This window comes from Trichosurus vulpecula, chromosome 9 (assembly GCF_011100635.1).
Source record: "Trichosurus vulpecula isolate mTriVul1 chromosome 9, mTriVul1.pri, whole genome shotgun sequence".
NCBI lineage: Eukaryota > Metazoa > Chordata > Mammalia > Diprotodontia > Phalangeridae > Trichosurus > Trichosurus vulpecula.
The window spans coordinates 134,176,341-134,201,101 of record NC_050581.1 but is presented as its reverse complement, the minus strand read 5'-3'; positions in this window follow the sequence as shown (position 1 = coordinate 134,201,101).

Below are 24,761 nucleotides of genomic sequence, written 5' to 3'. Positions count from 1 at the left end.
AAATGATATACAGAGTTTTGTAGCCCTTGGGCAGTTCTATAGAATGGTGAGACTAATTCACAACTACACCAATATTGCCTTAGGGTCCCAATTTTTCAACATTTCCTCCAGCATTTTTCATTTTCCTTTTCTGTCAGTTAGCCAAACTGATAGGTGTGAGGTTGTTTTAATTTGCATTTCTCTAATCAATGATTTTGAGAATTTCCTTATGTGGCTATTGATAGCTTTGGTTTATTCTATTGAAAACTGCCTGTCTTCATAGCTTTTGAGCATTTGTCACCTGGGGAATGGCTCTTATTTTTATAAATTTGGCTGGCTAATGATTAGTTATTTTTCAATGGTGTCCAACTCTTTGTGACCACCTTTGGGATTTTCTTGTTAAAGATACTAAAGTAGTTTGCCATTTCTTTCTCCAGCTCATTTTAGAAACAATGAAACCGAGGCAAACAGGGTTAAGTGATTTGCCCAGAGTCACACAGCTAGTAAGAGTCTGAGTTCAGATTTGAACTCAGGAATATGAGTCTTCATGACTTTGGACCTGACACTCTATCCACTGTGGGTGACCAGTTCCCTATATATTTGAGAAATTAGGCCTTTATTAGAGAAACTTAATTTTCCCCAGATTTTTTTCTTTACATTTTAGACTGTATTACTTTTGGTTGGGAAAAAAATTTAATTTCATGTGATCAAAATTATCTGTTTTCTTTCTCATAAATCTCTCTATCTTTTGTTTTGTCATATACTTTTTTTTATCCATAGATCTGACAGGTACATTTTTCCATGCTCCCTTAACTGACTTAGGATATCACCTTTTATTTCTAAATCATTTATCCATTCTCAGCTTATCTTAGTATATGTTAAGAGACATTGATCTATGCCAGGTTTTTGCCAAAGTGATTTCCAGTTTTCCCAGCCTTTTATTTTTTCAAACAGTGAGGCCTTACCCTAAAAGCTTGAATCTACTTGAATCTTTGTGTTTATCATACACAAGATTATTATGGTCATATGCTATTGCGTATTTTCTACCTAATCTCTTTCACTTATCTACCATTCTATTTCTTAGCCAGTAGCAGGTTGTTTCGATTAGTGCTGCATTGTGATATAGTTTGAAATCTGGTACTGGTAAGCTACCTTTGTTGATCCCCTTGACATTCTTGACCTTCTGTTCTTCCAAACAAATTTTGTTATGATTTTTTAGTTCTATAAAATTAATTTTGGTAGTTTAATTGCTATGGAACTTAATAGCTAAATTTATTTAGGTAGAACTCTCATTTTTATCATATTAGCCAAAGGTCAGGACACAGCAACAATCCTGATCATTTGATCAATCTAAAATATTGATTAGGCAATTCATATGAATGGACTGAACCTTGAAGAAGGTTTGTAGAGAATGAAAATGCATGCATAGATAAGCAGAATTCAAGTACGTTCATGGCAAAGAGACAGAATGGTACCACAAAAAGAGATTTGGCTCTGGAGCCACTGGACCTAGACTCAAAACAGCTACTGATATTGACTTATCTATGTGATTGTGGTTAATACTTAGCCTCTCTGGGCTTTAGTTTCCTCTACTGTAAAATATAGATGGTATACTACACAGCCTCTGACTTCCTTTCCAACTCCATATCTAATGTCCAGAGTACACAAGAAATGCATAAGGTGCTTCTTATGGCGATAAGAAAAGTACACTCATCTTAGAGGATCTGAATTCAAATCCCACCTGTGACACTTACTACCTATGCCACCATGAAAAGTTCACCTTCTTCCTAGGCCGTGATTTCCTTGTCTACAAAAAGATGAAGTTTGGACTAGATGTTCTCTGCAATTCCTACAAACTCTAGATCTATAGTCTGACATGTGAAGTAATATGCAAACAGTATAAGAATTTAGAATTTATAAATATCCTATATGACATTAAAACAAATTTAAAAAAAACTTATAATTAAATAGTACTTTACTTATAATAATCTTCTTTGGAAGAGATTATAGTAATATCCCTCTCTTATAATGTGGAAATTGAGGATCCAAAAGTTGAACTACACCCCTTGTAGTACAGTAAGCTGCAGAGTAGTAATTCAAACATAGGTCTCAGATGTACCTTCCCTTCACTTTACACAATACTGGGTGTGCTCAGGGAAGACTAGTACTTCTGGTGTGAGGTGTGCTGAGTCCTTTCAGGGCTTCTTTCCACCTTTCAAACAATGCCCATCACCTACCCACCATCTTTCACTTCACTGTCGTAGGTTATTTGCACCACTTTATGTGAAATAATTTACCCCATACCACCTCTCCCTCCCTTCTACACTCAATGTATTCCTTTTTCTCATATCAATTTTTTTCATGTCATTTGCTCAAATTCACCTTATACCTGTACCTTCTTGTCTGCGTATATTCCTCCTATCTGTATCATCAGTGGTACAGTTTTTAAGAGTTACAAGTATCATCTTCTCATGTAGGGATGTTAACTGTTCAGCTCCATTGATTCCCTGATGTTTTCTTTGCCTTTTATACCTTTTTAGGCTTCTCTTGGGTCTTGATATTGGAGATCAATTTTTTGTTTGTTCAAATCTGGTCTTCCCCTTGTAAAAGCTTGAAGTGCTTCTATTTCATTGAATGATCTTTTTCCCCTTGAAGAATTATATTTAATATTTAATATTATTTTTAATATTTATTTATTTAAATATTAAATATTAAATATTTAATAATAAAATTAATAATAATTAATTTCACTGGGTAGGTGATTCTTGATTTTAATCCTAGCTTCTCTGCCATCCAGAATATTATATTCCATGACCTTTAATCTGTCCCTTAAAATTGCAGCTGCTAAATTCTGTGTAATCCTGATTGTAGCTCCCTGATATTTAATTTTTCTTTCTGGCCACTTGCAATATTTTTTCCTGAACCTGATAGTTCTGAAATTTGACTGTAATGTTCCTTGGAATTTTTATTTTGTGATCTCTTTCGTGAAGTAATAAGTGAATTTTTTAATGCCTATTTTGCTCTCTGGTTCCAGAATATCAGGGCAGTTTTCCTTGATAATTTCTTGAAAGATGCTGTTGAGGTTCTTCTTTTGATTATGGTGTTCAGGAAGTCCAATGATTCTGACATCATCTCTCCTGCATGTATTTTCCAGATTACTTTTTTTTTTTTTCCAATGAGGTACTTTATATTTTCTGTTATTTTTTTCATTCTTTTGAATTTATTTGATTGATTCTTGATATTTCATGTATCCATTAGCATTCACTTGCCCAATTCTAACTTCTAAGTAATTGTTTTCCTGAGTTAGCTTTTGTACTTCCTTTTCCATTTGGCTAATTTTGCTTTTTAGGGAGGCATTTTCTTCAGTGGATTTTTGTATCTCTTTTTCCATTTGGCCAACTCTATTTTTTAAACAGTTGTTTTTCCAAGCTATTAACTCTTTTTTCTCATATTCTCTTGCATCACTCTCATTTCTTTTCCCAATTTTTCTTCTACCTCTCTTACGTGATTTTTAAGCTCCTTTTTGTTTTTCCATGAGATCTTTCTGGGATTGAGACCACTTCTCATTTTTCTTTGGGGCTTTGCCCATAGGTGTTTTGACATTGTTGTCCTCTTCTGAGTTTGTGTTTTGGCCTTCTCTGTTACCATAATAACTTTCTATGATCAGATTCTCTTTTTGTTGTTGTTGATTTTTGTTCATCTTTTTTGGCTTTTTCAGGTATGTTGTCAGATGCCTTCAATGAGAACAAGGTCAGCTGTTGCACTGATGGTAAATTATTTAACTTGAAAAGACTACAAGCCAAGACTAAAGTAGAAGAAGAATTGGTGCATGATTTTTTGTTTGCAATGATAGCACGCTCAATGCAGCCTCTGAAGCTGAGATGTAACAATGTATCCATGTATTTTCTACTGCTTGGGCTAATTTTAGCCTAATAGTTAATAATTAAGACCAAGAAAATAAAGGTTCTTCACCAGCCAGTATCACACCATCCATATGTAGAACCATTAGTTACAGCAAATGGAAAGTTTTGCATACTGTGGATAAGTTCACTTACCTTGGCAATATAATTTCTAGCGATGTACATATTGACAATGAGGTCTATGTACACATTGCCAGAGCTGAGTGTTTTGGAGGCTCTGAAGGAAAGTGTGGGAGAGACTACCAAACTGAAGGTCTTCCGTGCCCTTGTGCTGACCTCATTGTTCTAGGCCTGTGAAACCTGGACAGTCTACCAGCACCATGCCAGGAAACTGAATGGTTTCCATTTGAATTGTCTTAGGAAGATTCTGAAGATCACCTGGCAGGATAAGGCAACATACAGAGGTCCTTTCTCAAACTAAATTTCTAAATATTCAAACTCTACTGTAGAAATCACAACTCAGATGGGTTGGCCATGCTGTTCAAAATGACAAACATATGGTTGCCTAAAATACTATATTATGGAGAACTCAGATGAGGCAACCATTCAAATGGTGAACAGAAAAAGCGATACATGGATACCTTTAAGGTTTTTCTTAAGACCTTAGGAATTGATTGCATGACATGGGAGATACTGGCGCAGGATTACCCAGTATGGAACACTCTCATTAAAGAAAGTGCTCTGCTCTATGAGGAAAGCAGCACTGAAGTAGCTCAAAAGAAATGGGAGATGCACAAATCTGGGGAATCCACCCCAAATATTCACATGGACTACTTGTGCCCGGCCTGCGGTAGAACATTCTGAGCTCATATTCTCTGATCAGCCACAGTCAGACTCACTGTAAATTAACTCTAACATACTGATGCCATTGCGGTCTTTCTCAAGAATGAAGGTGTAACCAGAATGGCCTTTGTTTTCTTTGAGTGACTCAATTTATCTCAGTGAGCTTTACTAGGTGCTAAGCTCCAGGCCCAAACCCCATTAGGTGTTAACGTAATCCATGTGGATGTGAACCTCCCAGGGTCCTAAGGGGAGGGGCCAACTCAAGAACCAATCACCAGAGCTTGAGCTTGAGCTTGAGCTCTGGTGATTCAGATGAAGTTTGATGATGTCTGAAGCCCTATAAGAAGGGAGGACAGAGCCATTTGTGTGGGGCTCTGGAGATGGTGTTGATGAGGAGACTCTGGGCAGCTGTAGCTAAGGAGCCCTCCAGCTTGTAAACCCAGATGTTGAGATTTTGTTGAACTCTGGTAACTATGTGTTGGGATCGAATCAGACAAAGTCTGTCTGTTGATGTTTGTAATTTATTTGCATTTTATTTTGAAGTTCAGGGTGCTGGCTTTTTCCCCTGAACTAACTGAATGATATTTGAATGCTGAATTAAAAGAAGCTTGTCAACCCCTTCACCTTGCTTTCCTTAATTAAGCAGATCAGAAGAACCTGTGCAGTTGGCAGCTTTCTGGGTGCTGGCTGTGGGTGAATCTTATACCCCCACAGAAGCTGCTAGCCAGATTGTTAAAACAGAAGGACAACAACCACACAATACTACATGGATTTCTTAAAACAGATAGTGGCTAATTTCAGTTATGAAGTTAATTAATTCATGTTAAGGAGCCATTTGTCTTCTCTTCTGTTAATGAATACCCAGCCCATACCACCATTTCCTGAAATATCCAGGCCATGTCCACTTCACTATAGGATCTATTTCTTACTCTTCAGATTTTTACAACTCTTCACCAGTTGCTGTCCCCATACCTCTCCTCATCATACATCTTGACTCTCCAATTAAAATATAAGCTCCTGAAGGACAGGAACTGTCTTTACTGATTGTATTTGTATTCCCAGTCCTTAAGAAATTAAAGTACACAGTAAGTACTTAATAAATGTTATATAGACAGACAGAGAGAGAGACAGACAGACATAGATGGATAGATATATCCATGTCACATCTAACTATTTATCTAGCCTGTTAGTATCTTACTTTAAAGACCAGAAGCCCAGCTTTCAGAAATCTTCCAAGCCAATATGATTAGGTAGCTCATTGGTTTTGTAGATAGTGTCTAGAGCCATGAAAACTTGAATTCTAACCCTGCCTCAGATATTTCCTGACTATGTAACACTAGGCAAGTCATTTGACTTATTTTGCCCTGAGTTTCCTCTTCTAAAAAAAGGGGATAATAGTAGCATCTACTATACAAAGGTATTTGTTTTATTTTGTTTTAAGCACTTTGTAAACCTATATAAATCCTAGTTATTTTTTTTTTCTCCTTAGCAAGTTACCTGGAGCATATTCCTCTGCAACTCTAGCTATTGAAATAGTCAAGGTTTTGAGAGAAGGACCAGTAAGTGGCTTCTTCTTTACCTCATTTCATCAACATTCCTCCTTCTACCCTCCTTACCACAGCACTAGCTGGTCAGAAAAACAGAAAAAATAATCATGACAAGAGAGTACATTTCTGAGGATTTCTATGCTCAAAATATATTTGTTTTTAGGATTCCCATCTCCAGAAAGGTAAATGAAATCTTTAGCTTTTTAACCAAAGAGCTCTATGGCCCTAGCCCCCTTTACTTTGTTGGCATAACAGGGCTTCTACCTGGCAAAACCTAACTTCCTAAGTATTCTTTTCACAGAAAAGTAGAGAAATATAGTCAACAAACTCCTGTCCTCACTTTTATGCCAGAATATGAGAAAAAAATTTAAAATTTGGAAGGAACAAGAATGAATAGAGAACTTTAGAGCCAAATTGAACTGTGGTGGTGGTAGTGGTGGTAGTACAGTGTTTGTGTGTGTGTGTGTGTGTGTGTGTGTGTGTGTAATGAAGTGACTCAACATTTCAAATTAAATAAAAATATAACCTAAAGAAGGTTTAATCAACGAATTAGGAATTTGACAAATGATCTTTTAAACAAATCATTTAAATGTCTATTGACAGTTGGAGTCATTATTTAGAAAGAGGAATGGGGATATTGAAAACTTTTTTTTTTATTTTTTGCTTTTTAATACTTTTAAACAAAAAACAATGTCATTCATTTTCTCTAATAAATAAGTACTCTGAACCATCTAACTTGCTAGTCTCCTAATCTTTCTTCTACAGGGATGTAAATATACACATTTCCTTCATTAGTATTCTTTTAATCCCTGATAAATCACCCATATTGGTCACTGGCTTTCAGTGAGGCTTCATTCCTGGCAAGTTCTTGAGATAGGTCTCATTAGCTGAAATGCTTGCTTGAGCTGAATACTGTCATACAGTTCTGAGAACAGCTGAAAATTCTTGGGCTAGATGGTGTTATCCTAGTGAATGGTCTTTATTAATGCCAGGTAGTGTGTGGAATGCACTTTTTTCCTCCTGTAACTCCCTTTTGGTCTCTTCAATAAGGCCCAAGGTCAAATTCAAAGTCTTTGTAATTATGGTTTTAAATGCAATCGCATTTTTGGACTTATTACAATATTAATTTAGATAACCTTTGATCTGCATTCAAGATAAAGCAGCATAAAAAATGTGTCTTCAATGAATGTTGGCTCTTCATGGCTCCTGAAATATTGGGATATATTCTATTTATCATGACAAATATTTGCAGTACTAGAATGAACATATACATATACATATGCATATACATATACATATATATGAGACATAGAAAGGGGTGTTTCATCTATCTCCATTTCACTGGCCAACAAAACAGTAAAATAAAATCTTTTGGACTTTATAAGCCTGCTTATCTTATGTCTCTTCATTCCTTCCATCAGGCATAGAATTTCCAGTGGACATTCAGAACTTCTATGACAAAAACAATCACTGATGTTAATATAGACTTTAAGATTGATAAAACATTTTATATATATTATTTCACTTGTTGGTCATATCAGTCCCATGAGGTTCTGCCACCATTATTTCTATTTTCCATATGTAAAATGTTTGACTTGGAGGGAGTAAATTATTTTTCCAGATTCACAAAGCTTTTAAGAATCAGAAACAGGGTTTTTACACAGGTCTCTTGTGACACCAGATTCAGTTCTTATTCCATCACACCATGATACCTTTGTGCACACCAGGAGAGAAAACAGGAATCAGCTAACACTTCAGAATTCAGCTGACACCAGGCCTTTGTAAAGTAGAATTATACAGAGTATACTTACTATTTAAAACAATGGGAAGAAATAATCTAGGAGTTAGCCTGATTGGATTAATGAGTTCCAAATATCAACAGCTTTACTGACATTTCAGGATAAGGTCTTCAAGTTGAAATCTGATGCTACAAGATCTAGGTGGGACCTTATCATTTCTCTGTCTCACTTTACATAATCTCAGTAAAAATGTCAGAAAAAAAAAACAGATTGCACACATGCTAAGAAAAAGAAATCTCCAATTGCTAGCTAGAGTCAAGCTGTTTGTCTTTACATATAAATGACTTAACACAGAGAGGTTAATAACAGATATAAATCTATTAGTAGCAAGGTTTGAAAGTAGTACAAAAGTGAAGCAAAGATTGCTTATTGTTGTCAAGAAAAGCTAAAGTCTGATATTCCAGACAGTTCATAAGTTACGAAAAAAAAAATCTTTAGGGCAATCTTTTTCTTTTTTTTAAAGTACTTAGGTGCATGCATGGGAAGAGAGGAGAGCTGCAATTTTCTCAAATGTGAACGTTATGTGATAGTCCTTTTATTTTAACACTCAGATTTTTTTTTTTTGCTATTTATCTTGAGTTTCTCTCTTCTAGGCACATGCTGAAGATTGTGACAGCTACTCATTGTGATAATTTACTTTCTGAAACCCATACAACTACCACACTGTCATAAAATAATTTCATCTCTATCAATCCTTATTTCTACTGTAACTTATTGACCTTGTCAGTTTTTAGCCTGAAAGAGCGTGTGTTTTTATGGCATAATATTATGATCACACTGATTCTGCCACAGGTGCTGCTCCTGGGAGCTAAAGACCTCAAAAGTCATGTTTCCTAATTGAAAGTATGTTGAGCAGGGCTGGCCAACAGGTATCATTTCCTTCTGTAATTTTCCAGCCATAGTCTCTAAGGTTCTTAGGCAAGTGACAATGCAAGATCTCAGAATTATATTGAAAATGTGAAGGCGTGATCTAAAAATATATTAAAGGGTACAAAAGGAGGCAAGGAGACAAAGAGTGAATGAATGAATGCACTTCTTGAGCATTTTTCTATATGCCAAGCACTGTGGTAAGGGTTGCTGTTTCAAATATCATAATGCTCCCAAGAAGCTCACACTCTAAATGTGAGAGATAACAGATACAATAAAGTTCTTCTTTAGGACAGATAAAAAAAGCCCAGGAGTCTTAAAGGTGCTAATGGAATGGACACCAAGGTCCAGGGGTCCTTATGTCCTTAGGATATAGAGAAGATAAAGAGGCCCAATGAGGAAGATGTGTAAAAGAAGTCAACTCTTGCATTTCTCTTTATTCTGGGTTAGATATGAATATGACACTATGTTATAAGAGGAGTAATTCTCATTAAAACATTTTTTTAATTATTTAAAAATCCTTGCCATCTACCATCACATGGTGGGAGGGAGAGACAGGATTAAAGATGGATAAACTGAAAAGGAAGGGTTTGGAGAAAAGGGAGAAATGTTTGAGACTGGTAGAGTGCAAATCCAGAGGGTGCTGGGCAGATACGTTTTGACCAAGGATTCCAAATATGAAATAGTGACCAGAGATGGTAGGGACAGGATGGAAAGTGTGGTGGAGGGGTATCCACAGCACACTTTCACATCTTCACAACTTGCCACAGACTGACCCAGACTTCTCTGCAACCCAGCTGTGGTGTTCCAGCATGTAATACTAAACCTGTGCATGCCAGCTGAATAAATATTACATGGGAACATATTTTGGGAAGATATGTTTCTCTTAAGAAATTACTCCCTGTCAAATTTTTAACCATCTACACTTCCCCTTTGGAGTGAAGAGAATAGAAGATGTGATGAAGGTAAGAAAGGAATTAAACAATGTATTTTTATACATATATTAAAGAAAAATGAACAAGAATTAAATATTAATTCTTAAAAGCTAATTTCAGGGAGTAAACTATAAATAAATCATGAGAAGGAAATTTGTTTTTAAAAGGCTTTCCCTTATATGGAAAACTCAGTTTTATATTTTGATAAACAGATAACGAAATACTTTATGCCATAGGTAAAATTATTTTCCCCCAAGTTTGGAAATTAAAGCTACTTAATCATAAAATGGTGAGAAGTTCTAATTAATAAAACTCTAACAAATGATTGATACAATAAAACTTCTACAGTTTAAACTAATTTTCTATAATGGATTCATCAAAGTTGAATTTCATCTGTTATTGTCTTAAAATATAATTTAATTAAACCCACAAATACCAAAAGATAACTGAATCATTTTAGAGAGTTATTTTCTGAAAACTCGAACCAATAGAAAATTTTTTTCCTTGTCTAATCAAGAAGCAGAAATACAAAAAAAAATTGATTTTAGTTACATTATAACCACAAAATTCTGTGATGTAGTAAGATCAAACTACCATTATACATTGAATTGACTGGGCATCCAAGAGGTTGCAAGTCAGACCCAGGGTTATACAGCTAGTGAAAGGCAGAGACAGAACTAAGAAAGGATTTAGCCCCATGCCCTTTTCTCAAAATAACATTGCCCAAGAGAAATACAAAGAATGGTTTTTTTTTTCCTTACATTCCTTAAGACATCAGAACTGGGAATGTTTAAAGTATCAGAAGAAATAATTCTTTGAATTATTCCCTACTGACTACAAACTATTAAGCTTAATGTATAAAGCACTTAACAATCTAGATTTGGCCTACCTTTTCAGACTTATTTGTACTTGCTTTTCCTTGATATACTTTACGATCCAATCATTTTCCTATGTGTTATTTCCAAATTTTGCATTTATCTTTTGTCTCTGACTTTCCAAGATAAGTTCACTATGCCTAAAAGACTTACCACTTTTCACCTCAACTTTTTTTTTTATTACCTAGCTATCTTCAGGGCTTAAGTCATGTGCCACTTTCTACAGGAACATTGCATGCCCCCCTTACTTTTTAGTGGACCCTCCCTTCTCAATTTATCATTATAAGCTTATGTCCTCTTGTGCTATAACTCCCATCCTCTGACTAGCCCTGTTTTTCTCAGGTCCTGTAAATGGAATAAAGTCAATAAGCTTATATTAAGTGAGTACTTTGTGTCAGGAACTGTGCTAAGTGCTGGGAAAACAAACAAAGTCAAATGGCAATTTCTACTCTCATGAACCACATAGTCTAATTGGAAAGACCATGAAGACAACTATGTATGGAAAAGATATACACAGGATACTTTAGAAATAATAGAAAGATGGAAGGTCCTAGCATTAAAGGTGACCAGGAATGGCTCCCTGCAGAAGATAAAATTTTAGCATGGACCTGAAGAAAGACAGGAAAACCAGGAGATGTCAATGAGAATGGGAAAATGCATGGAGTACAAACATGGAGTATTTTCTTCAAGGAAGGAATCAAGGAAGCCAATACCACTGGATAGCAGTATAAGTGAGGGAGAGTAAGGTGTATGAAGAACTGGAGAAAAGGGGTCCTGCTTAAGAAGGTCTTTGAATGCCAGAGGATTTTATATTTGATCCTGTCAATGACAGGAACCCACTGGAATTGATTGAATGGTGGGTGGTGGTAATCTGATCAGTCCTATCTTTAGGAAGAATATTTAACAGCTGAGTGGAAGGCAGAATGGAGTAGGGAGAGATTTGAGGCAGGGAAACCAACCAGTAGGCTATTTCAATAGTCCCAGGTATAAGGTGATTAAGTCTTGCACTAGAGTGATTACAATATCAAAGAAGAAAATAGGACATATGAGAGATATTATGAAGATTGAAATGACAGAATTTTGCAAAAGATTGGCTGTGGAGGGGATAAAAATTAAGGATGAAAGATAGGTTGTGAGATTGGTTGACTTGGAGAGTAAAGGAGAAGTTCAAAGTTTTGTTTTTGAAACTCTAGCACCTAATCCTACACATTGCACAAATTCTTAACTAATAAATAGATTGGATTGGAGATATTTAATGATGTCTTAGAGAACACACAGGAGAAAATGGTAGTGTCATGACTACCACATACTAATTCTCTGACCTTGGCAGCTTCCCTATATGAAAACAAAAGATTGAAAAATATTCTTTCTAAAATCCCTTCCAGCCTTAAAATTTGATGAACTAAACACAATCATGCAGGGAAAAAATCCTGTAAAGCATTGGGTTGGATAGTTTTAATCAGGAACAAAGTCTATTTCTCTTTTGAGCCTTTTCCCATTACCATCAACTTCCAATTTTCACCTCTATAGAATGAAATTTATGTATCTTTCCTGGCCAGATATCACAATCACAACTATAGCAACTGGTATTTCTGCTATTAGTTTACATAGAGAGATAGATAGATAATAGAACATTACATTATAGACAATTATATATAATATATGTATTATACTTTATTATACATATGTGTGTGTATATATGTATACATACATATATAGTATCTTTCCCATTGGAGCTTTGCAACAAGCCTTTGAGATAAAGAAGGTATGACTACTATAACTTGTAGAGAGGACTCCAAAGTAGAAAGAAAAAGAATGATTTACTCAAGGTCAAATAGTGGTAGATCTTAGATTCCAAAGGTCGGGACTCTGTTTATGATGCCATATTGTATCTTTATTTAAAGAGTTCTTATTGTTGCTGTGTCTTTTAAAAAAAAATTTAATATTATATTTTCCTAATTACACGTTAAAAAAAATTTAACATTCTTTTTTTTAAAAGTTTTGAGTTTCAAATTCTTTCCCTCCCCACTCCCTGAGATGATAAGCAAATTGATATAGGTTATATATGTACAAGCATGCAAAACATATTTCAATATTAGTCATATTGTGAAAAAGAACATGTACCAAAAAAGAAAAAGGAAAACATGAAAAATGAAAACAAAGTTTAAAAAAAGTATGCTTCAAACTGCATTCAGACTCCAGTATTTTTTTTAAATTAAGTTTTTTGTTTTTTATTTTTATTTTTCATTCACAACACAAAGTTCCACAGGATTTTGAGTTCCAGATTTGCTTTCTGCCCCCTTTCCCCCTCCTCCCCAAGATGGAATGGAATCCAATATATCTTCTACATATAACGTCTCATTAAACTTATTTATAGAATAGTCAAGTTGTAAAGAAGAATTATGACCAACGGAATGAATCAGGAGAAAGAAGAAACAAAACCAAAAAAAAATCAAAAGAGAAGAAAAACAGAGAGAGAGAGCAAATAGTTTGCCTCAATCTGTATTCAGACTCCATAGTTCTTTCTTAGGATATAGATAACTCTTCTGTTATGAGTCCTTTGGAGTTGTCTTTGAACCTTGTATTACTGAGAACAGCCAAGTCTATCAAGGTTAGACATCACAGAATCAGTATGTCTGTGGTTGTGTAGAATGTGCTCCTGGTTCTACTCTGCTCACTCAGCATTATATAATGTAGGTTTTCCCAGGTTATTATGAAGTCTGTAACTTCCCCATTTCTTATAGTACAAGAGTATTCAATTACATTCATATACCACAACTTGTTTAGCCATTCCCCAATTGATGGGCATCCCCTTTATTTCCAATTCTTTGCTACCACAAAAAGAGCCACTATAAATATTTTTGTACATCCAGGTCTCTTTCTTACTTGTGTGATCTCTTTGGGATACAGCCCTAGAAGTGGTATTGCTGGGTCAAAGTCCATGCACATTTTTCCAAATTGCTCTCCAGAATGGCTGGATCAGTTCACAACTCCACCAGCAGTGTAAAAGTGTTCCAATTTTCCCACATCCTCTCCAGCATTTAGCATTTTCCTATTTTGTCATGTTAGCCAATCTGATAGGAGAGATGTGGTCCCTAAGAGTTATTTTTATTTGCATTTCTCTAATCAGTAGTGATTTAGAGCATTTTCATGTGCTTATAGATATCTTTAATTTCTTCCTCTGAAAACTGCCTGTTCATATCCTTTGACCATTTCTCAATTTGGGAATGACTCACATTCCTATAAATTTGGCTCAATTCCTTGTATATTTTAGAGATGATGCCTTTATCAGAGACACTAGTGGTAAAAATTTTCTCCCAATTTTCTGCTTCCCTCCTAATCTTTGCTGCATTGGCTTTGTTTATACAAAACCATTTCAATTAACTTAATCAAAATTATCCATTTTGCATTTTGAAATGCTCTCTATCTATTGTTGTGTCATGGATTCTTTTTTTTTCCCATAAATGTGACAGGTAAACTATTCCTTGCTCTCCCAAATTGCTTATAACATCAGCCTTTGTTTCTAAATCATGAACTCATTTTGACTTCATTTTGGTATATGGTCTAAGATATTGGTCTATGACCAGTTTCTGCCCTACCATTTTCCAATTTTCCCAGCAGTTTTTGCAGAATAGTGAATCCTTAGCCCAGAAGTTGGATTCTTTGGGTTTAATAAAGAAGAGTCATAGTAATTGAGTACAGCAACTTGTGTACCTAACCTATTCCACTGATCCACCACTCTGTTTCTTAGCCAGTACCAAGTAGTTTGATGACTGATGCTTTATAGTACAGTTTGAAATCTGGTATGGCTAGGCCACCTTCCCTAGCATTTCTTTTCAATTATTTTCTAGATATTCTGGATCTCTTGTTCTTCCAGATGAATTTTATCATTATTTTATCTGGCTCTGTAAAATAATTTTTTGGTAGTTTGACTGGTATGGCACTGAATAAATAAATTAATTTAGGTAAAATTGTCATTTTTATTATATTAACTCTGCCTAACCAAGAGCAACTGATGTTTTTCCATTTATTTTGATGTGACTTTGTGTGAAAAGAGTTTCATAATTATGCTCATATATGGGTTTGTCTTGGCAGGTAGACTCCCAAATATTTTATAGCGTCTACAGTAACTTTAAATGGAATATCTCTTTCTATCTCTTGCTGTTGGACTTTGTTAGTAATATATAGGAATGTTGAGGATTTATGTGGGTTTATTTTATATCCTGCAACTTTGCTAAAGTTGTTTATTATTTCAAGTAGTTTTTTTACTTGATTCTCTAGGATTCTCTAAGCAAATTATCATATCATCTGCAAAAAGTGATAATTTAGTTTGTTCTTTGCCTATTCTAACTCCTTCAATTTCTTTTTCTTCTCTTATTGCTACAGTTAACATTTCTAGCACCAAATGGAATAATAAGGGTGATAGTGGACATCCTTGTTTCACCCCTGATCTTACTGGGAATGCATCTAGCTTTTCTGCATTACATATAATGCTTGTTGATGGTTTTAGGAAGATGCTATTTATAATTTTAAGGAAGGCTCCATTTATTCCTATTCTTTCTAGTGTTTTTAATAGGAATGGGTGTGGTATTTTGTCAAAGGATTTTCAGTATCTTTTGAGATGATCATATTGTTTCTGCTAGTTTTGTTGTTGATATGATCAATTATGCTGATAGTTTTTCTAATATCAAACCAGCATTCCATTCATGGAATAAATCCTACCTGATTGTAGTGTATTATTCTCCTGATAAGTTGCTATAACTTTCTTTCTCTGTTTTGACTCTTCCTGGTTTGAGCATTAGGACCATATGTGTGTCATAAAAAGAATTTGGTAGGACTCCTTCACCTATTTTCCTAAATAGAATATAAAGTATAGGAATTAATTGTTCTTCAAATGTTTGACAGAATTCACATGTAAAACCATCTGGCCTGGGAGATTTTTTCCGAGGAAGTTCATTGATGGCTTACTCAATTTCATTTTCTGAGATCAGGTTCTTTAGGTATATTAATTCGTCTTCTGTTAACTGGACAATTTATATTTTTGTAAATATTCATCAATTTCCTGAAGGTTGTCAAATTTATGGGCACAAAATTAGGCAAAATAATTCCTAATTTTTGTTTTAATTTCTTCTTCATTAGAGGTGAATTCACCCTTTTCATTTTTAATACTGGCAATTTGGTTTTCTTCTTTTTTAATGAAATGGACCAAAGTTTTATCAGTTTTATTGTTTTTCCATAAAGCCAGCTCTTAGTTTTATTTATTAATTTAATAGCCTTCTTGATTTCAATTTTATTAATCTCTCCTTTGATTTTCAGTATTTCTAATTCGGTATTTAATTGGGGATTTTAAATTTATTCTTTTTTCTAGCTTTTTCAGCTGCATGCCCAATTCATTGATCATCTTTTTATCTATTCTATTCATATAAGAATTTAGAGATATAAAATTTCCCCCCGAAACTGTTTTTGCTGCATCCTGTAAGTTTTGGTAAGTTGCGTCATTATTGTCATTCTCTTGAATGAAGTTAGTAATTATTTCTATGATTTGATCTTTGGCCAACTCATTCTTTAGAATTAGATTATTTAATTTCCAATTAATTTTTAGTTTATTTTTCCATGGTTCTTTATTACAAATAATGTTTATTGCATCATGAGCTGAAAAGGAAGCTTTGACTACTTCTGCCTTTCTGCACTGCATACTGAGATTTTTATTCACTAGTACATGGTCAATTTTTGAGTACATGCCATTTACTGCTGAGAATAAAAAGTGTATTCCTTTTGATCCCCATTCAGTTTTCTCCAGAGGTCTATTATATTGCCTTTTCTAAAATTCTATTCACCTCCTTAACTTCTTTCTTGTTTGTTTTGAAGTTAGATTTATCAAGTTCAGAGGGTGGAAGTTGAGGTCCCCCACTATTATAGTTTTGCTGTCTATTTCTTCCTGTAACTCCCTTAACTTCTCCTCTAAGAATCTGCATGCCATACCAGTTGGTGCATATATGTTAAATAATGATATTGCTTCATTGTTTATGGTGCCTTTTACCAGGATATGGTGTCCTTCCTTATCTCTTTTATTAGATCTTTGCTTTGCTTTGTCTGAGATTCAGATTGCTGCCCCTGCTTTTTTTTTTTTTTACTTTAGCTGAAGCACAATATATTCCACTGCAGCCTTTTACCTTTACCCCGTGTGTATCCCCCTGTTTCGGATGTGTTTCTTGTAAACAGCATATTGTAGGATTATGATTTTTAATCCATTTGGCTATCTGCTTCTCTTTTATGGGAGATTTCATCCCATTCACATTCACAGTCTCTGTCTTTTTCTCCATTCTATTTCCCCCCTGTTTATACTTTCATTTCTCCCTTCTCCCTTCTACTCCTCAATGGTTTTGCTTTTGACCACTGCCTTCCTCAGTTTACCCTCCCTCTTGATTCCCCTCCATTATCTTACCTTTTTCCCCTTGCTATTTCTTCCCTCCCTTCTGACCACCCACTCCCTTTTCTTTCCCCTTTTCCATCCTACTGTTCATAGGACAAGTTTGATTTCTATACTTATCAGAATATGTTATTCCCTTCTTGAACCAAATCTGATGAGAGTAAAGCTCAAATAATTCTCTTCTCCCTCCCTTCTTTCCCTCTACTATAACATGTTTTTGTACCTCTTTATGTGATGTAATTTACCCTTTTCTACTACCTCCTTACGTCTTCTCCCAAAATCATCCATTTCTATTTCTTAATTATATTTTATAATTATATCAGATATTTTATACTGATACCCACACTCTATGTATATCCTGTTCAATTGTCATAATAACTGTACTGTTCTCAAGATTGACATATATATATACATATATATATATATATATAAAACAATTTAATCTTATACAAGGATGTAAATAACTTGCCTTATTGATTAACAAAGGTTATTTTTTCCTCCTGTTTACCTTTTTATGTCTCTCTTGAGTTTTGTATTTGAAGATCAAATTTTGCACTGAGCTCTGGCTTTTTCATGAGGAAGGTCTGGAATTCCCTTATTTCATTGAATATCCATCTCCTTGCATGGAAATTTATGCTCAGTTTTGCTGGGTAGTTGATCCTTGGTTGTAGCCCAAGGTCCTTTGCCTTTCAGAATATCATATTCCAATTTCTCCCATCATTTAAAGTAGAAGCAGAAAGATGATCCTGACTGTAGTTCCATGATATTTGAATTGTTTCTTTCTAGCTGCTTGCATTATTTTCTCCTTGAGTTGGTAGTGCTGGACTTTGGCTATAATATTTCTTGGATTTTTCAATCTGGGTTCTCTTTCAGGGGATGATCAGTGGATTCATTTGATGATGATTTTACATCTGCTTCTAGGATCTCCAGGCAGTTATCCTTAAGGATTTCTTGGAAGATACTGTCCAGGCTCTTTTTTTCATTGTGTCTTTATGATAGGCCAATAATTCTTAGATTGTCTCTCCTGGATCTATTTTCCAGGTCAGTTGTTTTTTTCCAGTCAGATATTTCATGTTTTCTTCTATATTTTCTTTCTTTAGATTTTGTTTGACTGAATCTTGATGTCTCATAGAGTCATTAGCTTCTACTTGCCCAATTCTAATTTTTAATGTATTGCTTTCTTCCCTTAGTTTCTCTATCTCCTCGTCCATTTGGTTGATTTTACTTTTCAATGAGACATTTTCTCCATTGACATTCTGATTCTCTTTAACTATATCACAAATTTTACTTTTTAAAAATTTGTTTTCATTAGTGAATTTTTTTCCATTTTTTCTTCTACCTCCCTAATTTGATTGTTAAAGTCCTCCTTGAGTTCTTCCATTAATCCTTTTTGGTCTGGAGACCAGTTGTCTTTTCCTTTTGAGGTTTCAGAAATGGGTATAGTGTCCATGCTGTCCTCTTTTGAATTGGTATTTTGATCTTCCTTGTCTTCATAATATGATTCAATGATCTTTGGCTTTTTAGTGTGCTTTTTAATGTTTTTTTTTCTCCTGGCTTCTAAAGTGGATCTCTGCTTCTGGGGCTCAGGGGGCTATGTCCCAAGTTCCTTGTTTGGGATCTGTAGGCCTGCTCACTGGATTTGTGTGGGGGAGGGGAGGTCTGGCTGCTGGGAGTCTCCTCTTTCCCAGGACTGCTCTACAGCAGGGGTAGTGTCAGCTGTTGTCTGTGCTGTTGCCTGCCACTTAGCTTGTCTGTGCAAATGCATGTCTGAGTCCTGATGTTGATGTTTGTTAGCTCCACCCCCTTGTTGTTGTACTGAGGTGAGGCCTGCTGGGACACCTATTGGAAGACCTCTCTTCCTGCACTAGTCTCTTTCTGCCACCACAACTTCTCTCACTAAAAAGTTACTGAAGCTCCATTTCTGGCTCCTCTGTTTCTCCTGAGGTAATATTCTCTGGGTAAGAGAGGGTGGGAGGGAGAGATGATTTACATGTTCATTATGGCTTCTGGAAGTTCAAGAAGGTGAGTTTCAAACCTTTAGACTGTGTGTGGGCTGGAGGCCTCCAGGGTAGCTTCTCCCATGGGCCACAGGCTCTGCGCTGGTGTCTACCATAGTGATTATAGACTCCCTTCCTAGGCTGAGAGGCCTGGGGTTCAATCACTGTCATAGGTGGTACTTATGCCCTCTAGACTCCAGTGTTTCTTTCTCTGAAGATGGATAGCATTTTTAATTATAAGTCCTTTGGAAATGTCTTGGAACATTGTCTTGCTGAGAATAACTGTCATTCATAGTTGAATATCATATGATAATGCTTTTACTGTCATTACAATTCTCTTGATTCTGCTCCTTTCATTTTGCTTCAGTTGAAGTAAGGTTCTCTAGGTGTTTCTGAGGGCATACTGCTCATTTTTTAATAAAATATACTAGTAGTCTATCACAACTTATATGACAAAACTTATTCAGTCATTATCCAATTGATGGACATCCCTCCAATTTCTAATTCTTTACCACCACAAAAAAAGAACTGCTACAAATATTTTTTGTACATATATGTGTAAGGGCAACCAAAGTGGAACATTTTGTTGTTTTTTATTTTGGAGTTCTTCTCAGCACTAAGGCAACCAAGTGCCTTTGATTGAGTCTTGCCTTTGTTTGTAGGAAGTCCCACACCCTTTTGCTAATTAGGTCACAAGAGTGTGAGGTGTGAAACCCTTGACAGGTGTGAAGTGCTCTGACCTTAAAGAAGTGTTTATATACTCAGAGGTTAGCATTTTGTTTGGTGCTTATTCATTGGAAGAGTGTTGGTGTGGAAACTCTGGGTAGCTATTAAGGAACCTCCTAGGCTTTGAAAATCCAGATTTTGGTGGCTCTCTTTCTGGTAACTATGTATATGATGTCTTGATCAGACAAAAGTCTATCTATTGATCTGTTTGTATTTTCTGTTTGTATTTGCTCTGGAGTTTAGGGTGCTGATTTTTTCCCCTGAACTAAGTGAACGTAATATGTATATTTAATTCAAGTGAGATTATAAAGCCCTTAAAGTTGCTTTCCTTAGAAAAGCAAATCAAAGGATCTGTGCTAGCAGCCCTTCTGTGTGCTGGTGTTATTGGTATTACACCCTCACAGCACCTGCTAGCAGCATTGTTAATGCAATATGTCCCTTTCCTTTTTTAAAAAAAATACTTTGGGGTATAGACCTAGTAGTAGTATTGCTAGGTCAAAGGGACTGCATAGTTTTATAGCCCTTACGGCATAGTTCAAAATTGTTCTCCTGAATAGTTGCATTAGTTCAGAACTCTGCTAATAGTGCATTAGTGTTTCAATTTTTCCACATCTCCTACAATATTTATCATTTGCCTTCACTGTTATGTTAACCAGTTTGATAATTATGGAGTGATACCTCAGAATTGTTTGTTTGCATTTTTCTAATCAATAGTGATTTGCAGCATTTTTTTCATGTGACTATTAATTTGTCTGAAAACTGCATGTTTATATCCTTGAGCCATTTATCAATTGGAGAATGACTTATATTGTTATAAATTTGACTCAGTTCTCTATACATTTGAGAAATAAGGGATTTATTGAAGAAGGTCTTTGTAATTTTTTTCACAGTTATGACTATTGTGTATTTCTCTCCATCCTATTTCTCCATTTTTCCAGTTTTCTCTCCTTTCACCCTGTCCATCCTCAAAAGTGTTTTGTTCTACCACCTCCCCCAATTTGACCTCCCTTTCATTGGTACCTTTCTTTCCTTATCCCCTTCCCCTCCTACTTTCCTGTAGGGTAAGAAAGATCTCTATACCCAAATAAGTATACATGCTATTCCCTCTTTCAGCCAATTCTGATGAGAGTAAGATTTAAGCATGAGAATGAGGTTTAAGCACTGCTCCTTCTTCAAGTCCCCCATCTTTCTCTTCACTGTAAAAGGCCTTTTGTGCCTCTTCAATGTGACATATTTAACCCCATTCTACCTCTCTGTTTCCTCTTATTCCAGTGCATCCCTGTTTTTAATCCCTTAATTATTTTCTTAGATAATCATACAATCAGAGTCAATTCACACCTCTCATTTCTGTCCGTGTATACTCCTTCTAAGTACCCTAATAATGAGATTTTTTTAGGAGTTACAAGCATCATCTTCTCATGTAGGCATGTAAACAGTTTAATCTTATTAAATACCTTATAGTTTCACTTTTCTAATTACCTTTTTATGCCTCTCCTGAGTCTTGTATTTGAAAGTGAAATTTTCTATTTAACTCTGGTCTTTTCATCATAAATGCTTAAATTTCACTGAATATATATTTTCTTTCTAAAGGATTTTACTCAGTTTTGCTGGGCAGGTGATTCTTGCTTCTAATACTTCCCCCTTTGCCCTCTGTAATATCACATCCCAAGCTCTCTGATCCTTTGATATAGAAGCTGCTAAATCCTGTGGCATCCTGATTGTGGCTTTATAACATTTGAATTGTATCTTTATGATGACTTGCAATACTTTCTTCTTGACCTGTGAGCTCTGGGATTTGGCTGTAATATTCCTTCTAGTTTTCATTTGGGGATCGCTTTCAGGAGGTGACAAGTGGATTCATTCAATTTTTATTTTACCTTCCGGCTCTAGTATATCAGGGCAGATTGGCAATTTCTTGAAACATAACGTCTAGGCTTTTTTTATTATGGCTTTCAGGTTGTCCAATAATTCTTAAATTATTTCTCTTAGATCCATTCTTCAGATGTTGTTTTATGAATGAGATATTTCACATTTTCTTCTATTTTTTTCATTCTTTTGATTTTGTTTTATTGTTTCTTGATGTTTTATAGAGTCATTAGCTTCCAACTACCCAGTTATAATTTTTAAGGAATTATTTTTTTTAACAAGCTTTTCTACCTCTTTTTCTATTTGGTCACTTCTACTTTTTAAGGAGTTCTCTTTAGTGCATTTTTCTTATTTTTTTCCGATTTGGTGGAATTCTGCTTTTTAAGGAGGTCACTTCACTGGATTTTTGTATATGTTTTATACACCATTTGGCCTATTATGTTCTTTAAGGTGCTATTGTCTTCAGCATTTATTGTGACTCTTTCCAAGCCATTAATTTTTTTCATGATTTTCTTACATCACTATCATTTATTTTCCTAATCTTTCCACTACCTCTCTCACTTGATTTTCAAATGTATTTTTGAGCCCTTCTAGGAATTATTTTGGAGCCTGAAACCAGCTCAGGCAAGTCCTTGCCCTGATGCCACATTATACCAAGTAAAGTCAAAAATTATGTATTACCTTTTGATCTTTATATATTTGGTTTGTATAAAGAATTCAAAATTAGAAGGCAAAGTGTCTGAGGTATGTGTGAAGTAGAGTTTGTCATCAATGTTCCTGAGATTTTATATGTTATTTCCTGATAATTGGTAGGAGTGGTACCTTGTGTAATCCAAATAAAATAAATATACTAAAAAGGGAAAATACACTGGTTAAATATTGTCCAAAATGTGACTTAAATCAAAATTATTTTCTTGAACTAATTAACAGTGATTATTCACTATTAATATCTTTGTTTAATAACTTTTACATTCTACATAATTTGACTCAAACATCTCAATCAGGAGGCACATAATTTAGAAGCAATCTTAGCATACTTTAATTGTCTATCTGGCATCATTACATAAATCCTAAAAAGTAAGTTCAAAGCTTAAGGGTAAAGTAAGTTCAAATACCTATCTACTGAACCTATTAAAGAACCTGCAAAATTTACGTATAACATCATATTCATTTCAGTTGAGTTCGGTTAAAATAAGTAGAACTACCATGTAATTCCCCACAAGAATTCTCAAGTAGCTTCTCATCTCTGGAAGAAAAAAATGTCAAAGAAAACCTTTTTAACAAAGTCTCAATGGGGAATTACTTATTTAAAGCTCACAAGACTGTTACCCCTACCTCATTTTCAGTTATGGAAAAGATCTGACTCAAAATTTAAAGCATGGAATACTTAAAAGATAGACATCATTTAAAGATAAGTTTCTGAGACACTTATCATTTAATTTCAAAATTCATTGGAGATATCATTATTCTTTCCTATGCCTTACTGGTGTTCAAGTATAGAACAAAATTTTGTGAACACACAGTCTGGGATTTAGCGAACTTCATGAAAAATTAAAGCAATGGAAACAAAACAGTACTGAAAATAGTCAAATCTCTTTGTCTTTCTGTCTCTGCTTCTGTCTGTCCACTGAGTTCATATTTATTAAGTTGACTTACTTATTTCAGTCACCTCTACAAATAGATACTTTATTAATAGTTTTATTTAATCATTCAAAAAGCCATCTCACCTCTAAATATCATGAATACACTTTTTTTAGGAAGATAGTATGAAGAAAATGGATATGTTGAACACTGAGTAACCTCAAATTAAATTAATCATAATTTAGCAAACATAAAACTACTAGTGTCCAAAGTAATTCCAAAAATAGCCATTTATACAGATTTACTATATAGAATCAAGATCCAAAATCAATTCCAAAATGGAATAAAGATTAAAAAGGAGAAGATATGTTTTATAATGTAGGCAAAAAACACCCAACTTATTTAAACAAGCTGATGATGCTGAAGAGGACTAAACAGGAAAGGTGACTTCAACACAAAAACAATTTAATACACATAAATCAAAAACAATAAGCAAGGGATGACAAAGGAATAAAAAGTGTCACAGCCAGCAATGTTTGATCTATTTGCCAAGCAAAGAGATATAGCCGGCAAGGGCAGCACCAACTTAGGACAGCAATTCATTTATAAAATTTTATAGGGCAAGGTGGTGGTAGGCTTTAAGCATTTTTGCCCCATAAAACAGTGAGAAGCACTAGAGGTATAAAAATTCAGAAAGCTTATAAATAGGTATAATTGAACCACAGATTTGGTAAAGAATGTTAAATTGGAAGGAAGACAACAAACAGATGAAAAGTTGAAAAGATTATTGAAAAATAATATTGTGAACATTTTATAGTCACCACATTTAGAATTATAGTACCATGAGAAAGTAGAAATCTGAGGTGGAAAAGGAGAGAAGAGGAAAGGAGGAGAAAGGAGAGGAGAGGCAAGGGGAGGGGAGAGGAGAGGAGAAGAAAAACAGAGAAAACAGAGGACAGGAGAGGAGAGAAGAAGAGAGGAGATGAAAGGTAAAGTGAGAGGAAATGAGAGGAAAAGAAAGAAAAAATCCTAAGATGATAGATTGGGAGCTAGAAGGGAAATTTATCTAGTTCAAGTACTTCATTAAATGAATTAAAACTCTAGAAATCCAAGGTCATCTTCTTAGTCACAGACACATTATTTGTATTCATGATCTTTGACTTTGACAATACTCTGTACTGTACTGTAATAATAGCTAGAATTAAATGCTTCAAGGTATGCAAAACTTTTTTCACATTTGAAACTCATGCAATTGAGACTCACAACAACCCTCTGATATACGTAATATCATTATCTCAATTTTATTGATGAGTAAATTGAGACATAGAAAGGGCAAGTGATTTGCCAAAAGTGATACAACTAGTAAATGTCTGAGTCAGCATTTGAACTTGGATTTTCTTAGCTTCAAATCTCATTCTCAATCCATTATGCCAACTAGCTTCCTAGATAAGTTTTT